This window comes from Cynara cardunculus (assembly GCF_001531365.2).
Source record: "Cynara cardunculus var. scolymus isolate 2C chromosome LG 16, CcrdV1, whole genome shotgun sequence".
NCBI lineage: Eukaryota > Viridiplantae > Streptophyta > Magnoliopsida > Asterales > Asteraceae > Cynara > Cynara cardunculus.
The window spans coordinates 4,785,390-4,798,172 of NC_037543.1; the positions used below are offsets into that span (position 1 = coordinate 4,785,390).

At 34.4% G+C, this 12,783-nt stretch overlaps 1 pseudogene; it reads left to right on the plus strand.

The window, feature by feature from the left end:
* Positions 1 to 807: 807 nt before the first annotated feature.
* LOC112529623 lies at positions 808 to 11,176 on the plus strand (annotated as a pseudogene).
* Positions 11,177 to 12,783: the final 1,607 nt, after the last annotated feature.

Consider the following 12,783-nt stretch of genomic DNA (forward strand, 5'->3'; position numbering starts at 1 on the left):
CATTTAATARCATTCATGGTGAGACTTTGAGCTTACTGTGGGAACAAATGCCAAGGRTTTATAGAAGGCGGCCTCACTCAATGATCATTAATATTTCATTTACTACCAATCTCTAATATTGCATATATTATTATTTTTGGATGTCCCATGAAAACTTTGAAAGCACTGTTTCTTCATAATTTGAAGCTCAACCAATCTATTTCTCAATTTTTGTCATTAGAATTATGGATGCTATTGCTTTAGCCTTCTGGCCCACAAGTTTTCTCTATTGCATTATTAAAGAGTAGTTTCAACTTTCAACATCTAATTAATAGCCCAAAAAGCATCCAAAGCCATGAAGCATGTTCAATCTCARCATCCAGRAAGCTATAACCAGCATAAAGGCTAATGGGAGGGATTATCTTAAGTGGTCCCAATTGGTCTGCATCATTCTTCAAGGCAAATGGCAAATTGTATTCAAGCAAATGGCTAATGGGAGGGATTATCTTAAGTTGTTCGACCTCTTTCCCAATTATCTCATTGCTACAGAAAATCTCTAATCATAGTGGTCAATGTAGAACGAACGAAGAAAATCAAATATTAGCAGACAAATGTGTAAAGTTGACTGTGTCCATGTAAAAACTGACWTGCAGGCATCACCGACAATCAAGCAGGCTTGTCTAGGGTTTATGATTCAGAAGAAGGGTGAGACCACAGATGATGTTATTCACCACATAAGAAGGGTTTATGAAATTGAGAGGTCTTACCTGTGAATYGATTGGTGACCGATGAAGAAGGCGAGACTGGTGACCGATGAAGAAGGCGAGAATGGTGAACGAGAATGTGCGATTCCTACAACCGATTGATAGAACAAAAGTGTCGCTTGGAGAAATCGAGGGAGCCATACCTGGTACGACGATTAGAGAAAAAATAGGGAGGGCAAACCTGTCAAAATTTCACATATGAATCGTATGGAGGGCGTGTGGGTGAAGGAGCGATTCAGATTTACATTTATCATTCAGACTTTGTAAAAAACCTATCCAAACAATAAAATGTCTGACCGAATCAGACCCTTACCTCTTAATGGTATCATTCAGAGGTAAACAAACAGCCCCTAAATCATCGTGGCAATGTTACTTAGCGTTAAAGGACAGTCATGATAATGCCATTCAAAAATGCTTCTTACACATTCTCTCCCTCTCTTTGCTGTTGGCCTGCCAGTACTTGCTGCTAAATTTTTGTACCTGAAAGTTGGATAACAATGAATTAATTCTATTTATGGAACAACCAACTTTAATTCCACATTGGGAAAATGGGAACTAATAATGTTCATTGTGATGATTTTGGATCTAGTTCCAATTCGAGAACTATAGTATACGTTATGATATGTGTAGAACCTGATGATAGAGATACTCACAATCAATCCTACATTAATTAAATATTCTTTCATAATCACTTGATTGTGAGTTACGGTTTAGTTTTGTAGGTTACGTTTTACTCCCATAATCACTTGATTGTAAGTTACAATTTAGTATTGCATGTTACGATTTACTCAAGATGTATATATATACACACCTACGAGTAATAATACAATTAAGTTTTTCTAATCGATCACATTTTTACTTCTATATGGTATCAGAGCTTAAGATCCATATTTTTTTGCCTTCTTACTACTATCCCAAATATGTTCCCCTGCTTCTATCCTAAACCATCTCGTCCAGCCATTCAAGGGTCGTTGTCGATGGTGTCGCGTAACTTGACACTATGTCTTGCAATGTTGTATCTTGCGTACTCAATTCCCAGATGCAATTCTACCATCACCCTCCTCCAATCTCTTCTTCTTTTCCACATGCCTATGACGTTGCTAACTCAGAAACTTCATCCAACAGTTGGCTTCTTAATAGTGGTGCAACACACCATGTCATTCATGATTTTTCCAACCTTGCATTTCACTCCCCTTACAACGGTAGGGAGGAAATTATTATTGGCGATGGTTCGGTCCTAGCCATCTCTAACAACGGTTCAACATCTCTTCTTACTCCCACTTCTAAACTTCGTCTTAATAATATATTACATGTACCTTATGTTTCTCGTAATATTATCTCAAACTCTAAATTTTGCCAAGATAGTAATGCATAAATTACATTCTCACATACTTCTTATCTTGTGAAGGATCTTCGCACAGGGGCACCTCTTCTCCAAGGCCCAACTAAATTGGGAATTTTTGAATGGCAACTCACTCGTCCCACCATTCACTCGTCCCACAGTTCACTCTGTCAAAGTGGCATCCACTACCGATTGGCATCATCGAGTGGGCTATCCATCTTCTTCTATTTTACTTCGTATTAGCAACTCTTTCAATTTGTATATTCCTAATTCTGTTGCTTTTCATTGCAGTTATTGTGATTGCAATAAAAGTCATAAATTACCGTTCTCTCAAAACACCTTACAACAACCTAAGGGCCCTCTTGATATTCTTTACAGTGATGTTTGGACTTCCCCCACCCTATCTTATGATGCCTATAAATACTACAAAATATTTGTTAACCATTATTTCAAATATGTGTGGTTTTATCCACTCAAAAACCAAAATGAGGTCATTGCCATTTATATTAAATTCAAGCTCAAAGTTAAAAATTTCTTCAAGCGATCCATCGTTACTATCTTTAGTGATGATGGTGGTGAATATGTTGGTTAACATCTTACTCTTGAATCTCATGGCATCACTCACCTGACTTCCCTGCATCATATGCCAGAGCACAATGGCTACTCAGAGCGACGTCAATGTCACATTGTTGAAACTGATCTCTCTTCTCACTCATTCTTTTATGCCACATAAATATTGGACTCTAGCTTTTGCTACTGCTTGTTACCTCATAAATCGTATGTCAACTCCTACATTTAATCTTCAACTCCTACATTTAATCTTCAACTCCTACTTACCTCACGCCATATGCATTTTTCTTAGACAACATAAATACATACAAGACCTTCTCATACGTACTCACATGTCAGCCACCAAACCTGTTCCTAATCCTATAGCTTCTCATCCTATTCTAACACTACATAATGGAACCCCCTTGGCCAACCCAATTGAATACAGGGCAATTATAAGAAGTGTACAATACTTATCTCTAACCAGACTACATGTTTCTTTTGTTGTGAATAGGTTATCTCAATACATGCACAAGCCGACTGAAGAACATTGGGCAGCTCTCAAATAACTCTTACGCTACCTAGTGGGCACATCTACACAAGTTCTACTACTACGTCATGATTCAACCATTACTCTCCATGTCTCTACAAATACTTCCTGAGCCGGTGATAAAGATGACCACATTTCAACGACCAGCTACATTGTTTGCTTGGGTCGAAATCATATTTCTTGGAGTTCATGTAAGCAACGCACTCTTGCTCATTCATCGACAGAGGCCGAATACCAAGCTGTTGTTGCAACTACGGCAAAGGTATTATGGGTCCAAAACCTATTCCATGAGTTAGGCCATCTACCCATTATAGCATCGGTAATATATTATGATAATATGGGAGCTACATATGTTGCCACCAATCCTAAGTTTCACTCAAAAATGAAGCACCTAGCTCTTGATTATCATTTTGGTCATGAGAATGTCCAAAGTCGAAAGTTGCGTGTTTCATTTATTTAGCAAGGATCAACTACATGAGGCTCTTACTAAGCCACTTGTAAGAACACGATTTGACAAACTCATGTCCAAGATTGGTCTCACTATTCGATCGTCCATTTTGCGGGGCCATGATAGAGTTATTCACACTCAATCTTATATTAATTAAATATTATTTCATAATCACTTGATTGTAAGTTACGATTTAGTTTTGTAGGTTAAGGTTTACTCTCATAATCACTTGATTGTAAGTTATGATTTAGTTTTGTAGGTAAATATTTACTCAAGATATATATACACACACACACCCCTACAAGTAATAATACAATTGAGTTTTTCCACCCAATCACATTCTTACTTCTATACTTGGTGTGCATTTTCATAGCAATCAAATTCTGTTTCAGCTAAAACTTGTTGATGCCATCAGAGAGCTAGGCTGGAAACGTTAAGAGTATACTCTTCAAGTTTAATCAATTTTTTAAAGGGATTTTAATTTGCCTGAAAATTGTTTTAAGAACGTATTGATAAGTGGTAATATATATGAGCATGCATTTGGCTAACAATAATTATATTTATTAGAGGTTTTTACCATATGAGTTTGGTATCGATCCAGCAAGAATGGGGGAAATAATGGAACCCCGACGAATAAGCTTTGATGACAAAATGGTGGTGAGAAAAGCCATTGAAGATGCAAGAATCCCTTTCACCTATGTATCGGCAGCCCGACCACGTTCTTCTTTCGAGTAAATTTGTTGTCTTGCTCAGAAACGCCAATGAGCATCTCTCAGAGTCCCACAACTTCCCTTTGCAAAAGAATGTTCGTCGGAGGCCTCAAGTAGATTCTCTTGTTTAGAGTGTGGGGATCATCTATGGTTTTGATGGAATATTTTGTTGTGCCGTCTTCAACAACAAATATTGCCGTAGAAAAAGTTTGGGATATATAGTTTGTGCAGTGATATTTGTTGATGAAGACGACATAGCAAAATATGCCATCAAAACCATAGACGATCCCCGCACTCTAAATAAGACAATCTATTTGAGGCATTCGGCGCACATTTCTTTAATTTCGCAAAGAAAAGTTATGGGACTCTGGGAGAGGCTCATCAACAAACAACTCAATGATTTATTATACTCACGAATTATCATTAAGAAATCAGTTCCAATTTCAATGATTTATAACCCTTAACTTAACCTCACCGTCATCATAGATTAACTTTAATTAATATAAAATCAATGTGTCCGAATTGAGAGCTCATTAAATTTGAGTTGTTTCAAATTAAAGACTAACCTACCATTTCAGAAAACGACTTCACTACCAACTTGGTTTTTTACTTTCAAAATATTTCTTATAACTTCTTGAATGAATGAATTTTTTGCATCTAAATCAGATGCTTTGTTTTGATTCCCAATTTATGTACGTATATATTTTTAAACCACTTTTTTATACGTAAAATGTGAAGTCAACCTATTGCTATCATACGTATACGCATCATGTGACGTACAACTCAATATTTTGCCGATATGACCAATTACGTTGTTAATTTTTTCATATAAAATTAGTTTAAGAATACATATTATTTTTATTATAATTGTTAGATGTTTATTAACTTAATTCATTTTCAATTTTTTAAGTGATTAAAAAATTCATACAAACAATTGAAGGCATAAGATAAGTAGAGACGTCGGCATCGTCATAGTATGCAAAACCTTGAGCTTGGCATGGGTTTAGATCACTAAACCACAACCAGGATCTGACAGAAATAATCGGCCAAAGCTTCCTATTGGCACAGTAAGCGGCTAACCTACTGGTGGTCAAGGTTGTCGGGAGGTGGGTACTATGTGTGGATTTTAGATGTGGTGCGAGAGACGAGAAAGGGAACTCGCAAGCGACCCTGGTTGCCGATGAGGTTGATAACCGGAGTAGGCAGAAAATTAAGGTGAGGCCATGGTCTCACTCTGCGGATGTTGCGGTAAACCAGAAAGAGGGCCAAATTAAGCCCTTCGTGTAGGCCAATGGCGTGGTGAGAGAGCACCTATAAGCTTGTTTTATGAAAATTATATATTGAAAGTTGTATGTTTTTCACTTCATATCTCAATAGTTTACAACATGTTTTCAGTTACTTATGTTTGTATATATAGCATGTAAAGAAAACCATGACCTCACTAGGCGAAAGCTGACTTTTTATGATCCATCTCTCAAGGGGCGTTGTGACGGGTAGTTCGAGAGGAAAAAAGAAGATTTAAGAAGACCTAAAAGCCGCTCCAAGTATTTAGAGTGTTGATGTTAATTGTTTTAAAGTTTTCTTGTAAGGTTGATGAGCCTATGTTAAGACTTCCACTGTTAAGTTTTTGAGTTTTAGGTATGAATCGTTTATGATTTATGTTATAGTGTCTAGACGTCATAACCCTGGATTTAGGGTGTGACAAGGTACAATCCACGTGTCATGCGGAGAGTGGTTTGAGGGTACTACTTGTCAAAGCAAAACAGTCTTTGGCCGCTCATGAGCAGTTTTTTTTTTCAGGGGAGTTGGTGGACATGTGATGAATAGTAATGCATATTGTACTATACAAAAAGTCAGATTGAAGCATGGGGGATTGACTTGTGCAAGTGCGGATAAGACAAAAGCTTGACGCAAGATTCTGAATCAGCTAGGGAGAGGTCGCCAATTTAGATGTTGTTGATCTCTTGAGTAACGTTTCACATTTCTTGAAATCGGTTGTTATCACTAAATGTCGCATCAGATCGTCAACGTCTCTATTTTTATCTTCAACTACTTCTTCAACATCCTAAAGTTCCATTTGGTGAAATTCTTGTCTTGGGGAAAACTTAAGTCCTAAAACATATTTAAGTACTCAACAATCACTGAATTGACTCAGACGCTCATGTGATTTCAGATAGAACTTAATGCATGAATTAACACTAAGTAATTAGGGTCATCATTGAATCACTTAGAGGGGTTAGGATCAACAGGGATCCCATGTATTACAGTGATGAACTCATTAGGAGTTGGGAAACGAGACCCTTGTTTTGAGGCGTTGGTCTAGTAGAGTTGGCACTAAGTCATCGGCAGCATTTTATGGATGAACTCGTGTGGAATCGGGCCCTAGGACAATTGGCGTGTAGGTGTAATTCTATGGTGTGTAAGTAGGCAATAAGGTCAGGGATATTGCCGTGTTGAACTCGTGTGGGTAGGGTTCCAGGACGTTGGATATTGCGGTCGACACTATTGAGTAGTTAGACACGGGTACCGGGACCTTATTGTACTACTTTATAACATTGATGAATGGCTTAATTTGTGTTTCGCCATGATTGATGGAATGAGTCTCATCCGTCACTGAAAGGTGGTGTTTTGGGTATTGAGTATCATCCATGTTTCCGATGATGTTTTGGGAATGGAGTGTTATCAATGATTTGTAGTTTTGGGTATTGAACTTTATCCATGTTTTGGTGTTTGGATAATAGAGTTTATCCATGTTTTCAGTACTTGAATATTTAACTTTATGTATGTTTTGGGTAAGTATTGGGTTTTTGGTTTCATGTTAAAATGGTGTTTTGGTCAGCGAGTTTTCATCACAAAAATATTGATCAATTCTGATAAAGATGTTGATTTTCTATTAAATACATTTCATTTGAGAAATTGAGATTTAAATAGCATCCTTTCGGTTTTGCCATTTTACATTAGAGATGAAAAATGATTGAACTCACTAGGCAATAAATCTAATACTTTATCCTTGTCAGCATATGCACAAATCCTTGTTAGGGAATGATATTAACGTCACTGTAAAGAATTGAGTGCTTGTTAAATGCACGAGAAGAATTTAGCTATTCGGGAACGTTTTCCATATTTTGGAGATAATGACTGTAATAGGGTTTTATTATCACCTGTCCCTAATCTATGCTTTGTGTAAGAGTGTTTAATAATTGTTGTTAAATCTTAGATTATCATTATACGTAATCAAGTGTTGACTTTTATATAGTAATTTATTATTTATTTGATATTATAAAAAATTTAAATTAGTCGTTCTTTTTTTCAAAATTTGGGAGTGCTTAATAAAAATGCAATTCCTTTTAAAAACTTTTAGTTCTTAAAAATTAAAGTATAAGGGTATTCGTTGAAATGTTTTTAGAGATTTTTTTATACCGATAGTTTTTTATGTTTTTTTATTAACCTGGATATTCAACCCGTTATACGAGCCGACTAATTCCAGGACGACCACCTGCTTTGCAACTAATTCCAGGACGATCACCTACTTTGCAGATAGCCCGGAGTCACCGTATTTGAACCTCCGTGGCCACAAGGGGATTTTTAATCCTCCTTGGATTTGAACATAAGATCTCCTGATACTTTTGACCTTTAAAGCCGAGCTCAAACCAATCAGGCACTACCCTTTAATTAATTAGTTAGTTTTTTTTATGTTTTAGAGATCACTATAAACAATTATTGAGGCATATATACCTAATCATTATTATTATATATATATATATATATATATATATATATATATATGCTAGCTCTTAAAGATTCAACACCTAATCATTATATAAATATATATGATCTTATTAAAGCTTCAACACCTAATCACTATAATAAGGCTTCCATGAACATAAAATCTTCACACAAATAAAACACATAAGAGAATTGAGGATGAGGCTCAAAGTTTTGATCATTGGGGGTACTGGATACATAGGGAAAAGGCTAGTGAAGGCCAGTCTACAAGAAGGCCATGACACATATGTTCTCCAACGATCAGATATCGGGGTTCACGTTGAGAAAGTCCAGATGCTGTTGTCCTTCAAGAAGCAGGGAGCTCATCTCCTCATTGGTTCGTTTAACGATCATTGCAGCCTTGTGGAAGCCGTGAAGCAAGTAGATGTTGTGATATGTGCAATATCCGGTGTGCATATCCGTACCCATCAAATCCTGCTTCAACTCAAACTTGTTGATGCCATCAAAGAGGCTGGAAACATTAAGGTATATATGTATACTCTTCAAATTTAATCACTTCCTTTAAAGGGATTGTAATTTGATTGAAAACTTTCATCATTTCCATAAATATTTCAATTTATTGGATTGTATTGGTTGTAAAAATGTGATGGGTTGCATTTGAAACAAACTCTATAGTGTGTATATATCTATATCTATATATATGTGTGTGTGTGTGTGTGTGTGTGTGTGGGCATTTGGCTAATGATATTAATGGTATTTATCAGAGGTTTTTGCCATCGGAGTTTGGTATGGATCCAGCAAGAATGGCCGATGCAATGGAACCAGGACGAGTGGCCTTTGATGACAAAATGGTGGTAAGAAAAGCGATTGAAGATGCAGGTATCCCATTCACATACGTATCTGCAAACTGCTTCGCTGGTTACTTTATTGGAGGACTGTGTCAACCTGGTCACATTCTTCCTTCAAAGGAGTACGTAGTCTTGCTTGGAGATGGCAATCAAAAGGGTAAGTTGTAACTAGGACTCTTATATATACATATATATAGAGAGAGAGAGGGGGTAAAATCAAACGAGAATGCTAACTATTTAATGAAACAAGAAAATGGTTGTTAATGTACAAAATCATTACATGATTCATATATATATATATATATATATATATATATATATAGGGTTGGGTTCACATTACACCAGCATGTTTTCGTGAGACCCATGAGACCATTTTTTTACACTTGAAACTTCATTGCAAAATGTTGTCAAGGTAAAAAAAAACCGAACATCCATAGCAAAAACATTATGAAGGTTACCTTAATAGCATTTTGCTATGAAGTTTTAAGTGTAAAAAAGTAGTCTCACAGATCTCACAAAAACAGGTTGGTCTCACATATTCCCAAGTCTCTCTCTCTCTCTCTATATATATATATATATATATAGGGTCATTCAAGAGAAAACTCACTAAATCTTAACCACAAATCAAAGTTTAAAAAAAATGGTAATTTTACTTAAAATATTAATTAAGGACATTTAGGGATTTTAAAAATCTCTTTTCTCCTCTATCCTCTATCCGGCGAACCTTATGTAAACAAAAAATACACATTGTGATATCTAAAAAAACCTCGTTAAAAACATTCAAACATTATTCACTATGATATCCAAATATACGTACAAGATGTACACTTTGATACCTTTGTAAAACAACTAAAATAACAAAAATATACATAGTGATACCCTTTGTAAAACGACGAAAATAAAGAAAATGTAGATTGTGATATACATTGTGAATATTATTTCCATGATACATTTTGATCCACAAACGTATTTAAAAACAATATATATATATATATATGTGTGTGTGTGTGTGAGGTAATTAAAATTAGTTAAATATTTCTTCTAAAATATTGATTAAATCTTTTATCACGTGAATCCAACCATATATATATATATAATCATACTTGTTCAAAAGTCGTTTGCTTTCATTTTTTATGACGTTAATGTAAAATCACATGTGATTTTGTACATTAATGATTTTTTTCTTGTTCTCTTAAATAGTTAATTTTCTTGTTTAAATTTTCCTATATATATATATAGAGAGAGAGAGAGAGGTGAGTTATTATGCAACCATTTACATTTGTACAACCAATACAACTCAATCTCAATCGTCCATGTATGATTGAATGATTACTTGTTAAGTAGTATATGTTTCAAGATTGAATTTGTTAATTTATGTAGCAATATTGGTGGACGAAGATGACATAGCAGCATATACGATCAAAACCATAGACGATCCCCGTACTCTTAACAAAACAATCTACTTGAGGCCTCCAGCAAACGTTCTTTCACAAAGGGAAGTTGTGGGACTCTGGAGAAGCTCATCGGCAAACAACTGAAGAAGTCGTCTTTCTCGGAACAAGAATTTCTTAATATCGTGAAAGGTGACACCATTTCTCAATACGAATTAATTTTGCCATTTCTTTGCATGGTGTAGTTCTTCTTTCATAAGTTCTTGGTGGCCAAAATGCAACATTGAATATATACAGACAGAGAGTGTGTGAGAGGGTTGTTCATGGGAGAACTTTGTATTTTATGAAAACCGTGAGATCCATTTGTAGCCACACATGTTAAATCCATATATGATTACTCACTGAACCCATATATGTGGTTGGATCTCAAGGTTCTCGCAAATAACCCCGTTCTCAAATGATTAACACCTTACGTATGTGTGTGTGTGTGTGTGTATATATATATATATATATATATATATATTACAAGCTTATTGACATGGATGAAGTCGTTTTTTCTAATGGTTTATAAAATGTGTTGGGGAGTTCCAGATAAAGAGTATGCGGAGCAAGTGGGGTGGACTCATTACTACGACATCTTTTATAAAGGCTGTCTAGCAAATTTGGAGATTAACGGAGTTGATGTTGAAGAGGCGTCGCTTTTGTATCCTGATATCAAATACAGCAAAGTGGAAGACTACCTTAGACACTACCTTTGAATTCACATGTGCATAATGTTATGCTTCAAGTCTACACATGTGTACTCCTAGTATTTTAAACTTTGCATATCTTAATTCTACTTTTTGTATTGAAATGATCTTATGTGTGCTGTGTATACCTACTAGCGTAGATATGGCCAAAAACTGGTCTTGGGCTGGGTCCAAAGTCGGTCTCGGTCCCAAAATAATGATCCCAGTTACGGTCCCAATTGGGACAATTAAATACACTTAAAGAGTATGTTTTATTATAATTTTGTAATTGATTTTCAATTAAATACACTTAAAAAGTTAGAAATAAATTTAAAAATACATTTTTTTTTTAAAAAAATCGGGCCAGACCCGTTACCAATCCTTAACCAACAGTTCCAAACCGATCTCAATCAATCCAGGGTGAGGCCGGTCCTAAATCGGTCCAGCCCCAGTCCTCCGCTGGTTCCGAACCGAACCAGACCCATTTTGGCATCTCTAGGGACTGCTATATAAAAATAAACTTGCATGTGCTTTTATTCACACACATGATGCGCATCACCTGTCTTTTCATTTCCCTTTTCAATTCTTATAATTTTTTATGATTGAGAAAAGTAAACGAAAACAAAATATAGAGAGAGTGTGTGTGTGGAATTAAGGAAAAACCCCTCTAAAAAATAAAAACCGAGAAATCTTTATATAACTTGTCTGGAGGGTATATATATGTACATAAAAATAATCTAAATTGTTTCTTTTTATATATATAATATTAATTAGAAGGAGAGTATTTGCGTAATACAGCAAGATACATCTCGATTTTAATGTTCTATTTTATTTATTGTCTCTACCGATGTTATAATACGATTTTATGTGTTTTTAATAAAACAATAATGATTTTATTTTTGAATAAAATATAAATTTGAAAAAAAAATATCAATGTTAATATCAAATCAACTATTTAAAAGTTCTCATTTTTTCTATGTAAATTCTTTAATTTATTTTTTATTATAATTTAATTTAAATTTAATAATGAAATAATTTATTTTTGGTTTAATAATTTTATAAAGATAATAATTAAGTATTTTTTAAAACTCAATAATTATCTTAATTATATTTTAGATTTTTTATATTTAAAATGAGATGTTTATCTTGTATTTGATTATTTTTATCTGCAGTTAATTACACGAATTCAAATATGGAGTTTTAATAAGTTATACTTACGCACAATCTACTTGTAATCTTGAGTTTTAAGTAACATGCATTAGTAAACAATAATGTATACATTAAAATTGATTTTTAAAAGTTTCTATCAAATGTTTTATAATACAATATAGATAAGGTGATTTACCAACAGCCAATCAATCATATATCCTCCTCCTAATTCTTTTTATTTAATTATTTTATTTCTTGGATACAGAAAACAAAATGGGAATATATTATGTAAATAAAAAAGATTGCAATCTCTCTTTTTTATTTAAAAAAGGATTTAATAAATAAAATAAAAAAATTTGGATGATAGAGCGTAGAAAAGGGTGGCTCTTGTCATCAATTTCTTTTGTTTTTTTAAATAATGCTGCTGAGATGGGAACTCTCAGGAGGCAGGATCATTATTATATACAAGTACAGAACATAAATTTTTTAACCGTTAAGAGTCAGATTTAATATATTATATATTTTAAAGGTACCAAAAATATCATAAAAAGTAGGCCATGTGAAAGTTGGAATCTGTGTTCTTGTTTACTTATTCAGAT